General features: G+C 33.9%; 14 non-coding genes across 14 annotated transcripts; 7 read left to right on the top strand and 7 right to left on the bottom strand.

The window, feature by feature from the left end:
• Positions 1 to 262: 262 nt before the first annotated feature.
• TRNAQ-UUG (transfer RNA glutamine (anticodon UUG)) lies at positions 263 to 334 on the bottom strand. Its single transcript has one exon. It is a non-coding gene; the product is annotated as a tRNA-Gln (tRNA).
• Positions 335 to 1,881: 1,547 nt separating this feature from the next.
• TRNAQ-CUG (transfer RNA glutamine (anticodon CUG)) lies at positions 1,882 to 1,953 on the top strand. Its single transcript has one exon. It is a non-coding gene; the product is annotated as a tRNA-Gln (tRNA).
• An 825-nt stretch (positions 1,954 to 2,778) lies between these two features.
• TRNAQ-UUG (transfer RNA glutamine (anticodon UUG)) lies at positions 2,779 to 2,850 on the bottom strand. The gene has a single exon. It is a non-coding gene; the product is annotated as a tRNA-Gln (tRNA).
• Positions 2,851 to 4,397: 1,547 nt separating this feature from the next.
• TRNAQ-CUG (transfer RNA glutamine (anticodon CUG)) lies at positions 4,398 to 4,469 on the top strand. The gene has a single exon. It is a non-coding gene; the product is annotated as a tRNA-Gln (tRNA).
• Positions 4,470 to 5,294: 825 nt separating this feature from the next.
• Positions 5,295 to 5,366, bottom strand: TRNAQ-UUG (transfer RNA glutamine (anticodon UUG)). The gene has a single exon. It is a non-coding gene; the product is annotated as a tRNA-Gln (tRNA).
• A 1,547-nt stretch (positions 5,367 to 6,913) lies between these two features.
• TRNAQ-CUG (transfer RNA glutamine (anticodon CUG)) lies at positions 6,914 to 6,985 on the top strand. The gene has a single exon. It is a non-coding gene; the product is annotated as a tRNA-Gln (tRNA).
• Positions 6,986 to 7,810: 825 nt separating this feature from the next.
• Positions 7,811 to 7,882, bottom strand: TRNAQ-UUG (transfer RNA glutamine (anticodon UUG)). Its single transcript has one exon. It is a non-coding gene; the product is annotated as a tRNA-Gln (tRNA).
• Positions 7,883 to 9,429: 1,547 nt separating this feature from the next.
• Positions 9,430 to 9,501, top strand: TRNAQ-CUG (transfer RNA glutamine (anticodon CUG)). Its single transcript has one exon. It is a non-coding gene; the product is annotated as a tRNA-Gln (tRNA).
• An 825-nt stretch (positions 9,502 to 10,326) lies between these two features.
• Positions 10,327 to 10,398, bottom strand: TRNAQ-UUG (transfer RNA glutamine (anticodon UUG)). The gene has a single exon. It is a non-coding gene; the product is annotated as a tRNA-Gln (tRNA).
• A 1,547-nt stretch (positions 10,399 to 11,945) lies between these two features.
• Positions 11,946 to 12,017, top strand: TRNAQ-CUG (transfer RNA glutamine (anticodon CUG)). The gene has a single exon. It is a non-coding gene; the product is annotated as a tRNA-Gln (tRNA).
• An 825-nt stretch (positions 12,018 to 12,842) lies between these two features.
• Positions 12,843 to 12,914, bottom strand: TRNAQ-UUG (transfer RNA glutamine (anticodon UUG)). Its single transcript has one exon. It is a non-coding gene; the product is annotated as a tRNA-Gln (tRNA).
• Positions 12,915 to 14,461: 1,547 nt separating this feature from the next.
• On the top strand, positions 14,462 to 14,533 carry TRNAQ-CUG (transfer RNA glutamine (anticodon CUG)). The gene has a single exon. It is a non-coding gene; the product is annotated as a tRNA-Gln (tRNA).
• An 825-nt stretch (positions 14,534 to 15,358) lies between these two features.
• On the bottom strand, positions 15,359 to 15,430 carry TRNAQ-UUG (transfer RNA glutamine (anticodon UUG)). Its single transcript has one exon. It is a non-coding gene; the product is annotated as a tRNA-Gln (tRNA).
• Positions 15,431 to 16,977: 1,547 nt separating this feature from the next.
• Positions 16,978 to 17,049, top strand: TRNAQ-CUG (transfer RNA glutamine (anticodon CUG)). Its single transcript has one exon. It is a non-coding gene; the product is annotated as a tRNA-Gln (tRNA).
• The last annotated feature ends 324 nt before the right edge of the window (positions 17,050 to 17,373 follow it).

Below are 17,373 nucleotides of genomic sequence, written 5' to 3'. Positions count from 1 at the left end.
TTATCAATAACAGTAAGATTTTAAAAAGTAATGTCGTGCATCAGGCCCCTGTGATGAGTTTGAGAAACCAGAGTGAGTTTGTAAAATCTCTCATTATTTTGAGCCATTTAGTTTCCAGGTATTGTAAAAATTCTATTATTTGCTCACATCTAGTAAACTTTTAGAGTATAATCAATAAATTAATTTTTCACCCTACCGGTATTAGATATGTGATATTAATGAATACACTTGAAAGAAAATGATTTGGTCAAGAGTCATAAAATGGTCCCACCGAGATTTGAACTCGGATCATTGGATTCAAAGTCCAAAGTGCTAACCATTACACCATGGAACCTCCCATGTGAAAGGAGCGCAAACTGCTGCAGCAATGTGGAAATGTCAAAGTTTTTAATATTCTACTGTCAAAGAGAAACTGAATTGGATTGCTTTCCTATTCTGGTAAACTTTTGCATATTGAACTATGTTGGGGAAGGATGTTGCCCAAAAGACTCAAATAACGTTATAACTCTGTTGAACAGTGGTTTTTACGTGAGATAATATTTTTCAATGAAAGATAAGTTGCCCCCTGAGGCAAATCTCTTCTGTCAAAATGGAAAGCTCACCCTGGTACGGGAGGGTGGATGGTGTCATGGTTAGCACTCTGGACTCTGAAAACGGGGATCTGAGTACAAATTTCAGTGGGACTTATCTGAACTTTACAATTTTCTTTTCCATTCAGTTCTTAGAAGTTTTATTTGGAACAACATCACATTTACTTATAAACATGTAAAAATCAACCTGTACATATGTATCTCTGTATATATAGCTATATGTCTCTGTATATTTATAGGAAAATATAAACATATAGATTATAAAAATAAATATAATTAGTGGAGGTGAAAATCATGAACAGTTGTTGCCTCTCAGCATTTGAAACATGAGTTTCTACTTCTTTCTCTTTTATATGTCCTGAAATTGAGATAGTCACTTTTTACTCATTATTGATCCAACAATACAGTTGATGTATACAAAGCATATCATATGATTTGTGAATAAAGTTCAAAAATGAGAATTTGATCAGTACCTGTGATGCCTCCGACCAAAAGCTTATATTTTACGATTGGAGATCAACTGTTGTAAATCAGCATGAAAAACATTTTCTTTTCACGATTTCCATACTAATATAAAACAACATTTTTACTAGCTGAATGAGATCATCATTTGGGTTCCTCTGTGTTTGATTGAAGAAAACTTCTCATTCAAAATGTGCTATTTTCGCCTTATCAATAGCAGGAAAGCTTAAAAAAGTGATGCTGTGAATCACCCGTCTGAAATGCTTTTGAGAAAATCAGGATATGATTTTATAATGGCTAACTACTTTGTGAAGAAATTTGATGTCAAAGTATTGTAAAGTTTGTATTGATGTAACTTGTTCAAGCTGATGGACATTTTGAAAGCATTCAATAATTGACTCTTTCAACCTACTGGTGTTGGATTTGAGCTATCAATGAACAAAGATGAAGAAATGGAAAAGCTCAAGAGTAATAAAAAAAGTCCCTCCAAGGTCTCAAATCGGATCATTGGATGCAAAGTCCAAATTGCCAACCATTGCTCTATGGAGCCACCCATGCAGGAGACAGAGACATTGCTTCTGTAGTCTGGAAATGTAGACTGTTTAATTATGCTACAGGCAAAGATGAACATTGTGATATAACTTTTATATTCTGATAAACATTTGAATATTTAACACTTTTATAGAGAATATAGCGAAAAGAATCAAATCACATTAAAGCTCTATCCACTATGACCATTCAAATGAGATATCTTTGTATCAATATAAGAGAAGGCCATCACTGATGCGCTCTCTTTTGTCTCAATGGAAAAGTCACTCTTGTGTGAGAGGGTTCCATGGTGTAATGGTTAGCACTCTGGACTCTGAATCCAGCGATCCGAGTTCAAATCTCGGTGGGACCTACTACAATTATGAGATTCACTGTTTAACTCATTTTTTAGAATTTGGTCTAGAAAAAACCTAATATCAATGTTTTATACTGATGCGTATGAACGCATAAGTATGTATAGATGCATACATAGCTTTATCCGTCTAGATAGCTGTTAGACAATATGAACATATCAATTATTCATAAACATAAATATTGAAGCTGAACCTAGAAACTGTTCTTTCACATCCACATTGTAAACATGAGTTTATTTTCCTTTCTCATCTATATGGCCAGTAATGAGATAGTTCATTTTTGCTGATTTCTTAGCTGACAACATGCTGGACTTACACAGTGCATTTCATTGTGAATTTCTTTGAAAGTGAATTTCAGATTCACACCTTTGACATGTCTTTCAAAAGATTCAACTTTATTGGTTGTGGAATTACTGTTGAAAATCAGTGTGTAAAATCTTTGTACGTCTGAATTTCAAGATTATTATTCAAACTGCACATCTTCGGTCACCGTAATACAAAGTTTGGCTCCTCAAGTTTTGTTTTAATGAACGCTTTGCAATTAAAAAGTTCCTTGTTCCCCTTATCAATAACAGTAAGATTTTAAAAAGTAATGTCGTGCATCAGGCCCCTGTGATGAGTTTGAGAAACCAGAGTGAGTTTGTAAAATCTCTCATTATTTTGAGCCATTTAGTTTCCAGGTATTGTAAAAATTCTATTATTTGCTCACATCTAGTAAACTTTTAGAGTATAATCAATAAATTAATTTTTCACCCTACCGGTATTAGATATGTGATATTAATGAATACACTTGAAAGAAAATGATTTGGTCAAGAGTCATAAAATGGTCCCACCGAGATTTGAACTCGGATCATTGGATTCAAAGTCCAAAGTGCTAACCATTACACCATGGAACCTCCCATGTGAAAGGAGCGCAAACTGCTGCAGCAATGTGGAAATGTCAAAGTTTTTAATATTCTACTGTCAAAGAGAAACTGAATTGGATTGCTTTCCTATTCTGGTAAACTTTTGCATATTGAACTATGTTGGGGAAGGATGTTGCCCAAAAGACTCAAATAACGTTATAACTCTGTTGAACAGTGGTTTTTACGTGAGATAATATTTTTCAATGAAAGATAAGTTGCCCCCTGAGGCAAATCTCTTCTGTCAAAATGGAAAGCTCACCCTGGTACGGGAGGGTGGATGGTGTCATGGTTAGCACTCTGGACTCTGAAAACGGGGATCTGAGTACAAATTTCAGTGGGACTTATCTGAACTTTACAATTTTCTTTTCCATTCAGTTCTTAGAAGTTTTATTTGGAACAACATCACATTTACTTATAAACATGTAAAAATCAACCTGTACATATGTATCTCTGTATATATAGCTATATGTCTCTGTATATTTATAGGAAAATATAAACATATAGATTATAAAAATAAATATAATTAGTGGAGGTGAAAATCATGAACAGTTGTTGCCTCTCAGCATTTGAAACATGAGTTTCTACTTCTTTCTCTTTTATATGTCCTGAAATTGAGATAGTCACTTTTTACTCATTATTGATCCAACAATACAGTTGATGTATACAAAGCATATCATATGATTTGTGAATAAAGTTCAAAAATGAGAATTTGATCAGTACCTGTGATGCCTCCGACCAAAAGCTTATATTTTACGATTGGAGATCAACTGTTGTAAATCAGCATGAAAAACATTTTCTTTTCACGATTTCCATACTAATATAAAACAACATTTTTACTAGCTGAATGAGATCATCATTTGGGTTCCTCTGTGTTTGATTGAAGAAAACTTCTCATTCAAAATGTGCTATTTTCGCCTTATCAATAGCAGGAAAGCTTAAAAAAGTGATGCTGTGAATCACCCGTCTGAAATGCGTTTGAGAAAATCAGGATATGATTTTATAATGGCTAACTACTTTGTGAAGAAATTTGATGTCAAAGTATTGTAAAGTTTGTATTGATGTAACTTGTTCAAGCTGATGGACATTTTGAAAGCATTCAATAATTGACTCTTTCAACCTACTGGTGTTGGATTTGAGCTATCAATGAACAAAGATGAAGAAATGGAAAAGCACAAGAGTAATAAAAAAAGTCCCTCCAAGGTCTCAAATCGGATCATTGGATGCAAAGTCCAAATTGCCAACCATTGCTCTATGGAGCCACCCATGCAGGAGACAGAGACATTGCTTCTGTAGTCTGGAAATGTAGACTGTTTAATTATGCTACAGGCAAAGATGAACATTGTGATATAACTTTTATATTCTGATAAACATTTGAATATTTAACACTTTTATAGAGAATATAGCGAAAAGAATCAAATCACATTAAAGCTCTATCCACTATGACCATTCAAATGAGATATCTTTGTATCAATATAAGAGAAGGCCATCACTGATGCGCTCTCTTTTGTCTCAATGGAAAAGTCACTCTTGTGTGAGAGGGTTCCATGGTGTAATGGTTAGCACTCTGGACTCTGAATCCAGCGATCCGAGTTCAAATCTCGGTGGGACCTACTACAATTATGAGATTCACTGTTTAACTCATTTTTTAGAATTTGGTCTAGAAAAAACCTAATATCAATGTTTTATACTGATGCGTATGAACGCATAAGTATGTATAGATGCATACATAGCTTTATCCGTCTAGATAGCTGTTAGACAATATGAACATATCAATTATTCATAAACATAAATATTGAAGCTGAACCTAGAAACTGTTCTTTCACATCCACATTGTAAACATGAGTTTATTTTCCTTTCTCATCTATATGGCCAGTAATGAGATAGTTCATTTTTGCTGATTTCTTAGCTGACAACATGCTGGACTTACACAGTGCATTTCATTGTGAATTTCTTTGAAAGTGAATTTCAGATTCACACCTTTGACATGTCTTTCAAAAGATTCAACTTTATTGGTTGTGGAATTACTGTTGAAAATCAGTGTGTAAAATCTTTGTACGTCTGAATTTCAAGATTATTATTCAAACTGCACATCTTCGGTCACCGTAATACAAAGTTTGGCTCCTCAAGTTTTGTTTTAATGAACGCTTTGCAATTAAAAAGTTCCTTGTTCCCCTTATCAATAACAGTAAGATTTTAAAAAGTAATGTCGTGCATCAGGCCCCTGTGATGAGTTTGAGAAACCAGAGTGAGTTTGTAAAATCTCTCATTATTTTGAGCCATTTAGTTTCCAGGTATTGTAAAAATTCTATTATTTGCTCACATCTAGTAAACTTTTAGAGTATAATCAATAAATTAATTTTTCACCCTACCGGTATTAGATATGTGATATTAATGAATACACTTGAAAGAAAATGATTTGGTCAAGAGTCATAAAATGGTCCCACCGAGATTTGAACTCGGATCATTGGATTCAAAGTCCAAAGTGCTAACCATTACACCATGGAACCTCCCATGTGAAAGGAGCGCAAACTGCTGCAGCAATGTGGAAATGTCAAAGTTTTTAATATTCTACTGTCAAAGAGAAACTGAATTGGATTGCTTTCCTATTCTGGTAAACTTTTGCATATTGAACTATGTTGGGGAAGGATGTTGCCCAAAAGACTCAAATAACGTTATAACTCTGTTGAACAGTGGTTTTTACGTGAGATAATATTTTTCAATGAAAGATAAGTTGCCCCCTGAGGCAAATCTCTTCTGTCAAAATGGAAAGCTCACCCTGGTACGGGAGGGTGGATGGTGTCATGGTTAGCACTCTGGACTCTGAAAACGGGGATCTGAGTACAAATTTCAGTGGGACTTATCTGAACTTTACAATTTTCTTTTCCATTCAGTTCTTAGAAGTTTTATTTGGAACAACATCACATTTACTTATAAACATGTAAAAATCAACCTGTACATATGTATCTCTGTATATATAGCTATATGTCTCTGTATATTTATAGGAAAATATAAACATATAGATTATAAAAATAAATATAATTAGTGGAGGTGAAAATCATGAACAGTTGTTGCCTCTCAGCATTTGAAACATGAGTTTCTACTTCTTTCTCTTTTATATGTCCTGAAATTGAGATAGTCACTTTTTACTCATTATTGATCCAACAATACAGTTGATGTATACAAAGCATATCATATGATTTGTGAATAAAGTTCAAAAATGAGAATTTGATCAGTACCTGTGATGCCTCCGACCAAAAGCTTATATTTTACGATTGGAGATCAACTGTTGTAAATCAGCATGAAAAACATTTTCTTTTCACGATTTCCATACTAATATAAAACAACATTTTTACTAGCTGAATGAGATCATCATTTGGGTTCCTCTATGTTTGATTGAAGAAAACTTCTCATTCAAAATGTGCTATTTTCGCCTTATCAATAGCAGGAAAGCTTAAAAAAGTGATGCTGTGAATCACCCGTCTGAAATGCGTTTGAGAAAATCAGGATATGATTTTATAATGGCTAACTACTTTGTGAAGAAATTTGATGTCAAAGTATTGTAAAGTTTGTATTGATGTAACTTGTTCAAGCTGATGGACATTTTGAAAGCATTCAATAATTGACTCTTTCAACCTACTGGTGTTGGATTTGAGCTATCAATGAACAAAGATGAAGAAATGGAAAAGCACAAGAGTAATAAAAAAAGTCCCTCCAAGGTCTCAAATCGGATCATTGGATGCAAAGTCCAAATTGCCAACCATTGCTCTATGGAGCCACCCATGCAGGAGACAGAGACATTGCTTCTGTAGTCTGGAAATGTAGACTGTTTAATTATGCTACAGGCAAAGATGAACATTGTGATATAACTTTTATATTCTGATAAACATTTGAATATTTAACACTTTTATAGAGAATATAGCGAAAAGAATCAAATCACATTAAAGCTCTATCCACTATGACCATTCAAATGAGATATCTTTGTATCAATATAAGAGAAGGCCATCACTGATGCGCTCTCTTTTGTCTCAATGGAAAAGTCACTCTTGTGTGAGAGGGTTCCATGGTGTAATGGTTAGCACTCTGGACTCTGAATCCAGCGATCCGAGTTCAAATCTCGGTGGGACTTACTACAATTATGAGATTCACTGTTTAACTCATTTTTTAGAATTTGGTCTAGAAAAAACCTAATATCAATGTTTTATACTGATGCGTATGAACGCATAAGTATGTATAGATGCATACATAGCTTTATCCGTCTAGATAGCTGTTAGACAATATGAACATATCAATTATTCATAAACATAAATATTGAAGCTGAACCTAGAAACTGTTCTTTCACATCCACATTGTAAACATGAGTTTATTTTCCTTTCTCATCTATATGGCCAGTAATGAGATAGTTCATTTTTGCTGATTTCTTAGCTGACAACATGCTGGACTTACACAGTGCATTTCATTGTGAATTTCTTTGAAAGTGAATTTCAGATTCACACCTTTGACATGTCTTTCAAAAGATTCAACTTTATTGGTTGTGGAATTACTGTTGAAAATCAGTGTGTAAAATCTTTGTACGTCTGAATTTCAAGATTATTATTCAAACTGCACATCTTCGGTCACCGTAATACAAAGTTTGGCTCCTCAAGTTTTGTTTTAATGAACGCTTTGCAATTAAAAAGTTCCTTGTTCCCCTTATCAATAACAGTAAGATTTTAAAAAGTAATGTCGTGCATCAGGCCCCTGTGATGAGTTTGAGAAACCAGAGTGAGTTTGTAAAATCTCTCATTATTTTGAGCCATTTAGTTTCCAGGTATTGTAAAAATTCTATTATTTGCTCACATCTAGTAAACTTTTAGAGTATAATCAATAAATTAATTTTTCACCCTACCGGTATTAGATATGTGATATTAATGAATACACTTGAAAGAACATGATTTGGTCAAGAGTCATAAAATGGTCCCACCGAGATTTGAACTCGGATCATTGGATTCAAAGTCCAAAGTGCTAACCATTACACCATGGAACCTCCCATGTGAAAGGAGCGCAAACTGCTGCAGCAATGTGGAAATGTCAAAGTTTTTAATATTCTACTGTCAAAGAGAAACTGAATTGGATTGCTTTCCTATTCTGGTAAACTTTTGCATATTGAACTATGTTGGGGAAGGATGTTGCCCAAAAGACTCAAATAACGTTATAACTCTGTTGAACAGTGGTTTTTACGTGAGATAATATTTTTCAATGAAAGATAAGTTGCCCCCTGAGGCAAATCTCTTCTGTCAAAATGGAAAGCTCACCCTGGTACGGGAGGGTGGATGGTGTCATGGTTAGCACTCTGGACTCTGAAAACGGGGATCTGAGTACAAATTTCAGTGGGACTTATCTGAACTTTACAATTTTCTTTTCCATTCAGTTCTTAGAAGTTTTATTTGGAACAACATCACATTTACTTATAAACATGTAAAAATCAACCTGTACATATGTATCTCTGTATATATAGCTATATGTCTCTGTATATTTATAGGAAAATATAAACATATAGATTATAAAAATAAATATAATTAGTGGAGGTGAAAATCATGAACAGTTGTTGCCTCTCAGCATTTGAAACATGAGTTTCTACTTCTTTCTCTTTTATATGTCCTGAAATTGAGATAGTCACTTTTTACTCATTATTGATCCAACAATACAGTTGATGTATACAAAGCATATCATATGATTTGTGAATAAAGTTCAAAAATGAGAATTTGATCAGTACCTGTGATGCCTCCGACCAAAAGCTTATATTTTACGATTGGAGATCAACTGTTGTAAATCAGCATGAAAAACATTTTCTTTTCACGATTTCCATACTAATATAAAACAACATTTTTACTAGCTGAATGAGATCATCATTTGGGTTCCTCTATGTTTGATTGAAGAAAACTTCTCATTCAAAATGTGCTATTTTCGCCTTATCAATAGCAGGAAAGCTTAAAAAAGTGATGCTGTGAATCACCCGTCTGAAATGCGTTTGAGAAAATCAGGATATGATTTTATAATGGCTAACTACTTTGTGAAGAAATTTGATGTCAAAGTATTGTAAAGTTTGTATTGATGTAACTTGTTCAAGCTGATGGACATTTTGAAAGCATTCAATAATTGACTCTTTCAACCTACTGGTGTTGGATTTGAGCTATCAATGAACAAAGATGAAGAAATGGAAAAGCTCAAGAGTAATAAAAAAAGTCCCTCCAAGGTCTCAAATCGGATCATTGGATGCAAAGTCCAAATTGCCAACCATTGCTCTATGGAGCCACCCATGCAGGAGACAGAGACATTGCTTCTGTAGTCTGGAAATGTAGACTGTTTAATTATGCTACAGGCAAAGATGAACATTGTGATATAACTTTTATATTCTGATAAACATTTGAATATTTAACACTTTTATAGAGAATATAGCGAAAAGAATCAAATCACATTAAAGCTCTATCCACTATGACCATTCAAATGAGATATCTTTGTATCAATATAAGAGAAGGCCATCACTGATGCGCTCTCTTTTGTCTCAATGGAAAAGTCACTCTTGTGTGAGAGGGTTCCATGGTGTAATGGTTAGCACTCTGGACTCTGAATCCAGCGATCCGAGTTCAAATCTCGGTGGGACCTACTACAATTATGAGATTCACTGTTTAACTCATTTTTTAGAATTTGGTCTAGAAAAAACCTAATATCAATGTTTTATACTGATGCGTATGAACGCATAAGTATGTATAGATGCATACATAGCTTTATCCGTCTAGATAGCTGTTAGACAATATGAACATATCAATTATTCATAAACATAAATATTGAAGCTGAACCTAGAAACTGTTCTTTCACATCCACATTGTAAACATGAGTTTATTTTCCTTTCTCATCTATATGGCCAGTAATGAGATAGTTCATTTTTGCTGATTTCTTAGCTGACAACATGCTGGACTTACACAGTGCATTTCATTGTGAATTTCTTTGAAAGTGAATTTCAGATTCACACCTTTGACATGTCTTTCAAAAGATTCAACTTTATTGGTTGTGGAATTACTGTTGAAAATCAGTGTGTAAAATCTTTGTACGTCTGAATTTCAAGATTATTATTCAAACTGCACATCTTCGGTCACCGTAATACAAAGTTTGGCTCCTCAAGTTTTGTTTTAATGAACGCTTTGCAATTAAAAAGTTCCTTGTTCCCCTTATCAATAACAGTAAGATTTTAAAAAGTAATGTCGTGCATCAGGCCCCTGTGATGAGTTTGAGAAACCAGAGTGAGTTTGTAAAATCTCTCATTATTTTGAGCCATTTAGTTTCCAGGTATTGTAAAAATTCTATTATTTGCTCACATCTAGTAAACTTTTAGAGTATAATCAATAAATTAATTTTTCACCCTACCGGTATTAGATATGTGATATTAATGAATACACTTGAAAGAAAATGATTTGGTCAAGAGTCATAAAATGGTCCCACCGAGATTTGAACTCGGATCATTGGATTCAAAGTCCAAAGTGCTAACCATTACACCATGGAACCTCCCATGTGAAAGGAGCGCAAACTGCTGCAGCAATGTGGAAATGTCAAAGTTTTTAATATTCTACTGTCAAAGAGAAACTGAATTGGATTGCTTTCCTATTCTGGTAAACTTTTGCATATTGAACTATGTTGGGGAAGGATGTTGCCCAAAAGACTCAAATAACGTTATAACTCTGTTGAACAGTGGTTTTTACGTGAGATAATATTTTTCAATGAAAGATAAGTTGCCCCCTGAGGCAAATCTCTTCTGTCAAAATGGAAAGCTCACCCTGGTACGGGAGGGTGGATGGTGTCATGGTTAGCACTCTGGACTCTGAAAACGGGGATCTGAGTACAAATTTCAGTGGGACTTATCTGAACTTTACAATTTTCTTTTCCATTCAGTTCTTAGAAGTTTTATTTGGAACAACATCACATTTACTTATAAACATGTAAAAATCAACCTGTACATATGTATCTCTGTATATATAGCTATATGTCTCTGTATATTTATAGGAAAATATAAACATATAGATTATAAAAATAAATATAATTAGTGGAGGTGAAAATCATGAACAGTTGTTGCCTCTCAGCATTTGAAACATGAGTTTCTACTTCTTTCTCTTTTATATGTCCTGAAATTGAGATAGTCACTTTTTACTCATTATTGATCCAACAATACAGTTGATGTATACAAAGCATATCATATGATTTGTGAATAAAGTTCAAAAATGAGAATTTGATCAGTACCTGTGATGCCTCCGACCAAAAGCTTATATTTTACGATTGGAGATCAACTGTTGTAAATCAGCATGAAAAACATTTTCTTTTCACGATTTCCATACTAATATAAAACAACATTTTTACTAGCTGAATGAGATCATCATTTGGGTTCCTCTATGTTTGATTGAAGAAAACTTCTCATTCAAAATGTGCTATTTTCGCCTTATCAATAGCAGGAAAGCTTAAAAAAGTGATGCTGTGAATCACCCGTCTGAAATGCGTTTGAGAAAATCAGGATATGATTTTATAATGGCTAACTACTTTGTGAAGAAATTTGATGTCAAAGTATTGTAAAGTTTGTATTGATGTAACTTGTTCAAGCTGATGGACATTTTGAAAGCATTCAATAATTGACTCTTTCAACCTACTGGTGTTGGATTTGAGCTATCAATGAACAAAGATGAAGAAATGGAAAAGCTCAAGAGTAATAAAAAAAGTCCCTCCAAGGTCTCAAATCGGATCATTGGATGCAAAGTCCAAATTGCCAACCATTGCTCTATGGAGCCACCCATGCAGGAGACAGAGACATTGCTTCTGTAGTCTGGAAATGTAGACTGTTTAATTATGCTACAGGCAAAGATGAACATTGTGATATAACTTTTATATTCTGATAAACATTTGAATATTTAACACTTTTATAGAGAATATAGCGAAAAGAATCAAATCACATTAAAGCTCTATCCACTATGACCATTCAAATGAGATATCTTTGTATCAATATAAGAGAAGGCCATCACTGATGCGCTCTCTTTTGTCTCAATGGAAAAGTCACTCTTGTGTGAGAGGGTTCCATGGTGTAATGGTTAGCACTCTGGACTCTGAATCCAGCGATCCGAGTTCAAATCTCGGTGGGACCTACTACAATTATGAGATTCACTGTTTAACTCATTTTTTAGAATTTGGTCTAGAAAAAACCTAATATCAATGTTTTATACTGATGCGTATGAACGCATAAGTATGTATAGATGCATACATAGCTTTATCCGTCTAGATAGCTGTTAGACAATATGAACATATCAATTATTCATAAACATAAATATTGAAGCTGAACCTAGAAACTGTTCTTTCACATCCACATTGTAAACATGAGTTTATTTTCCTTTCTCATCTATATGGCCAGTAATGAGATAGTTCATTTTTGCTGATTTCTTAGCTGACAACATGCTGGACTTACACAGTGCATTTCATTGTGAATTTCTTTGAAAGTGAATTTCAGATTCACACCTTTGACATGTCTTTCAAAAGATTCAACTTTATTGGTTGTGGAATTACTGTTGAAAATCAGTGTGTAAAATCTTTGTACGTCTGAATTTCAAGATTATTATTCAAACTGCACATCTTCGGTCACCGTAATACAAAGTTTGGCTCCTCAAGTTTTGTTTTAATGAACGCTTTGCAATTAAAAAGTTCCTTGTTCCCCTTATCAATAACAGTAAGATTTTAAAAAGTAATGTCGTGCATCAGGCCCCTGTGATGAGTTTGAGAAACCAGAGTGAGTTTGTAAAATCTCTCATTATTTTGAGCCATTTAGTTTCCAGGTATTGTAAAAATTCTATTATTTGCTCACATCTAGTAAACTTTTAGAGTATAATCAATAAATTAATTTTTCACCCTACCGGTATTAGATATGTGATATTAATGAATACACTTGAAAGAAAATGATTTGGTCAAGAGTCATAAAATGGTCCCACCGAGATTTGAACTCGGATCATTGGATTCAAAGTCCAAAGTGCTAACCATTACACCATGGAACCTCCCATGCGAAAGGAGCGCAAACTGCTGCAGCAATGTGGAAATGTCAAAGTTTTTAATATTCTACTGTCAAAGAGAAACTGAATTGGATTGCTTTCCTATTCTGGTAAACTTTTGCATATTGAACTATGTTGGGGAAGGATGTTGCCCAAAAGACTCAAATAACGTTATAACTCTGTTGAACAGTGGTTTTTACGTGAGATAATATTTTTCAATGAAAGATAAGTTGCCCCCTGAGGCAAATCTCTTCTGTCAAAATGGAAAGCTCACCCTGGTACGGGAGGGTGGATGGTGTCATGGTTAGCACTCTGGACTCTGAAAACGGGGATCTGAGTACAAATTTCAGTGGGACTTATCTGAACTTTACAATTTTCTTTTCCATTCAGTTCTTAGAAGTTTTATTTGGAACAACATCACATTTACTTATAAACATGTAAAAATCAACCTGTACATATGTATCTCTGTATATATAGCTATATGTCTCTGTATATTTATAGGAAAATATAAACATATAGATTATAAAAATAAATATAATTAGTGGAGGTGAAAATCATGAACAGTTGTTGCCTCTCAGCATTTGAAACATGAGTTTCTACTTCTTTCTCTTTTATATGTCCTGAAATTGAGATAGTCACTTTTTACTCATTATTGATCCAACAATACAGTTGATGTATACAAAGCATATCATATGATTTGTGAATAAAGTTCAAAAATGAGAATTTGATCAGTACCTGTGATGCCTCCGACCAAAAGCTTATATTTTACGATTGGAGATCAACTGTTGTAAATCAGCATGAAAAACATTTTCTTTTCACGATTTCCATACTAATATAAAACAACATTTTTACTAGCTGAATGAGATCATCATTTGGGTTCCTCTATGTTTGATTGAAGAAAACTTCTCATTCAAAATGTGCTATTTTCGCCTTATCAATAGCAGGAAAGCTTAAAAAAGTGATGCTGTGAATCACCCGTCTGAAATGCGTTTGAGAAAATCAGGATATGATTTTATAATGGCTAACTACTTTGTGAAGAAATTTGATGTCAAAGTATTGTAAAGTTTGTATTGATGTAACTTGTTCAAGCTGATGGACATTTTGAAAGCATTCAATAATTGACTCTTTCAACCTACTGGTGTTGGATTTGAGCTATCAATGAACAAAGATGAAGAAATGGAAAAGCTCAAGAGTAATAAAAAAAGTCCCTCCAAGGTCTCAAATCGGATCATTGGATGCAAAGTCCAAATTGCCAACCATTGCTCTATGGAGCCACCCATGCAGGAGACAGAGACATTGCTTCTGTAGTCTGGAAATGTAGACTGTTTAATTATGCTACAGGCAAAGATGAACATTGTGATATAACTTTTATATTCTGATAAACATTTGAATATTTAACACTTTTATAGAGAATATAGCGAAAAGAATCAAATCACATTAAAGCTCTATCCACTATGACCATTCAAATGAGATATCTTTGTATCAATATAAGAGAAGGCCATCACTGATGCGCTCTCTTTTGTCTCAATGGAAAAGTCACTCTTGTGTGAGAGGGTTCCATGGTGTAATGGTTAGCACTCTGGACTCTGAATCCAGCGATCCGAGTTCAAATCTCGGTGGGACCTACTACAATTATGAGATTCACTGTTTAACTCATTTTTTAGAATTTGGTCTAGAAAAAACCTAATATCAATGTTTTATACTGATGCGTATGAACGCATAAGTATGTATAGATGCATACATAGCTTTATCCGTCTAGATAGCTGTTAGACAATATGAACATATCAATTATTCATAAACATAAATATTGAAGCTGAACCTAGAAACTGTTCTTTCACATCCACATTGTAAACATGAGTTTATTTTCCTTTCTCATCTATATGGCCAGTAATGAGATAGTTCATTTTTGCTGATTTCTTAGCTGACAACATGCTGGACTTACACAGTGCATTTCATTGTGAATTTCTTTGAAAGTGAATTTCAGATTCACACCTTTGACATGTCTTTCAAAAGATTCAACTTTATTGGTTGTGGAATTACTGTTGAAAATCAGTGTGTAAAATCTTTGTACGTCTGAATTTCAAGATTATTATTCAAACTGCACATCTTCGGTCACCGTAATACAAAGTTTGGCTCCTCAAGTTTTGTTTTAATGAACGCTTTGCAATTAAAAAGTTCCTTGTTCCCCTTATCAATAACAGTAAGATTTTAAAAAGTAATGTCGTGCATCAGGCCCCTGTGATGAGTTTGAGAAACCAGAGTGAGTTTGTAAAATCTCTCATTATTTTGAGCCATTTAGTTTCCAGGTATTGTAAAAATTCTATTATTTGCTCACATCTAGTAAACTTTTAGAGTATAATCAATAAATTAATTTTTCACCCTACCGGTATTAGATATGTGATATTAATGAATACACTTGAAAGAAAATGATTTGGTCAAGAGTCATAAAATGGTCCCACCGAGATTTGAACTCGGATCATTGGATTCAAAGTCCAAAGTGCTAACCATTACACCATGGAACCTCCCATGTGAAAGGAGCGCAAACTGCTGCAGCAATGTGGAAATGTCAAAGTTTTTAATATTCTACTGTCAAAGAGAAACTGAATTGGATTGCTTTCCTATTCTGGTAAACTTTTGCATATTGAACTATGTTGGGGAAGGATGTTGCCCAAAAGACTCAAATAACGTTATAACTCTGTTGAACAGTGGTTTTTACGTGAGATAATATTTTTCAATGAAAGATAAGTTGCCCCCTGAGGCAAATCTCTTCTGTCAAAATGGAAAGCTCACCCTGGTACGGGAGGGTGGATGGTGTCATGGTTAGCACTCTGGACTCTGAAAACGGGGATCTGAGTACAAATTTCAGTGGGACTTATCTGAACTTTACAATTTTCTTTTCCATTCAGTTCTTAGAAGTTTTATTTGGAACAACATCACATTTACTTATAAACATGTAAAAATCAACCTGTACATATGTATCTCTGTATATATAGCTATATGTCTCTGTATATTTATAGGAAAATATAAACATATAGATTATAAAAATAAATATAATTAGTGGAGGTGAAAATCATGAACAGTTGTTGCCTCTCAGCATTTGAAACATGAGTTTCTACTTCTTTCTCTTTTATATGTCCTGAAATTGAGATAGTCACTTTTTACTCATTATTGATCCAACAATACAGTTGATGTATACAAAGCATATCATATGATTTGTGAATAAAGTTCAAAAATGAGAATTTGATCAGTACCTGTGATGCCTCCGACCAAAAGCTTATATTTTACGATTGGAGATCAACTGTTGTAAATCAGCATGAAAAACATTTTCTTTTCACGATTTCCATACTAATATAAAACAACATTTTTACTAGCTGAATGAGATCATCATTTGGGTTCCTCTATGTTTGATTGAAGAAAACTTCTCATTCAAAATGTGCTATTTTCGCCTTATCAATAGCAGGAAAGCTTAAAAAAGTGATGCTGTGAATCACCCGTCTGAAATGCGTTTGAGAAAATCAGGATATGATTTTATAATGGCTAACTACTTTGTGAAGAAATTTGATGTCAAAGTATTGTAAAGTTTGTATTGATGTAACTTGTTCAAGCTGATGGACATTTTGAAAGCATTCAATAATTGACTCTTTCAACCTACTGGTGTTGGATTTGAGCTATCAATGAACAAAGATGAAGAAATGGAAAAGCTCAAGAGTAATAAAAAAAGTCCCTCCAAGGTCTCAAATCGGATCATTGGATGCAAAGTCCAAATTGCCAACCATTGCTCTATGGAGCCACCCATGCAGGAGACAGAGACATTGCTTCTGTAGTCTGGAAATGTAGACTGTTTAATTATGCTACAGGCAAAGATGAACATTGTGATATAACTTTTATATTCTGATAAACATTTGAATATTTAACACTTTTATAGAGAATATAGCGAAAAGAATCAAATCACATTAAAGCTCTATCCACTATGACCATTCAAATGAGATATCTTTGTATCAATATAAGAGAAGGCCATCACTGATGCGCTCTCTTTTGTCTCAATGGAAAAGTCACTCTTGTGTGAGAGGGTTCCATGGTGTAATGGTTAGCACTCTGGACTCTGAATCCAGCGATCCGAGTTCAAATCTCGGTGGGACCTACTACAATTATGAGATTCACTGTTTAACTCATTTTTTAGAATTTGGTCTAGAAAAAACCTAATATCAATGTTTTATACTGATGCGTATGAACGCATAAGTATGTATAGATACATACATAGCTTTATCCGTCTAGATAGCTGTTAGACAATATGAACATATCAATTATTCATAAACATAAATATTGAAGCTGAACCTAGAAACTGTTCTTTCACATCCACATTGTAAACATGAGTTTATTTTCCTTTCTCATCTATATGGCCAGTAATGAGATAGTTCATTTTTGCTGATTTCTTAGCTGACAACATGCTGGACTTACACAGTGC

This window comes from Triturus cristatus, chromosome 5_2 (assembly GCF_964204655.1).
Source record: "Triturus cristatus chromosome 5_2, aTriCri1.1, whole genome shotgun sequence".
NCBI lineage: Eukaryota > Metazoa > Chordata > Amphibia > Caudata > Salamandridae > Triturus > Triturus cristatus.
The sequence above is the reverse complement of the archived record's forward strand: the minus strand, read 5'-3'. Positions and strand labels throughout refer to the sequence as shown.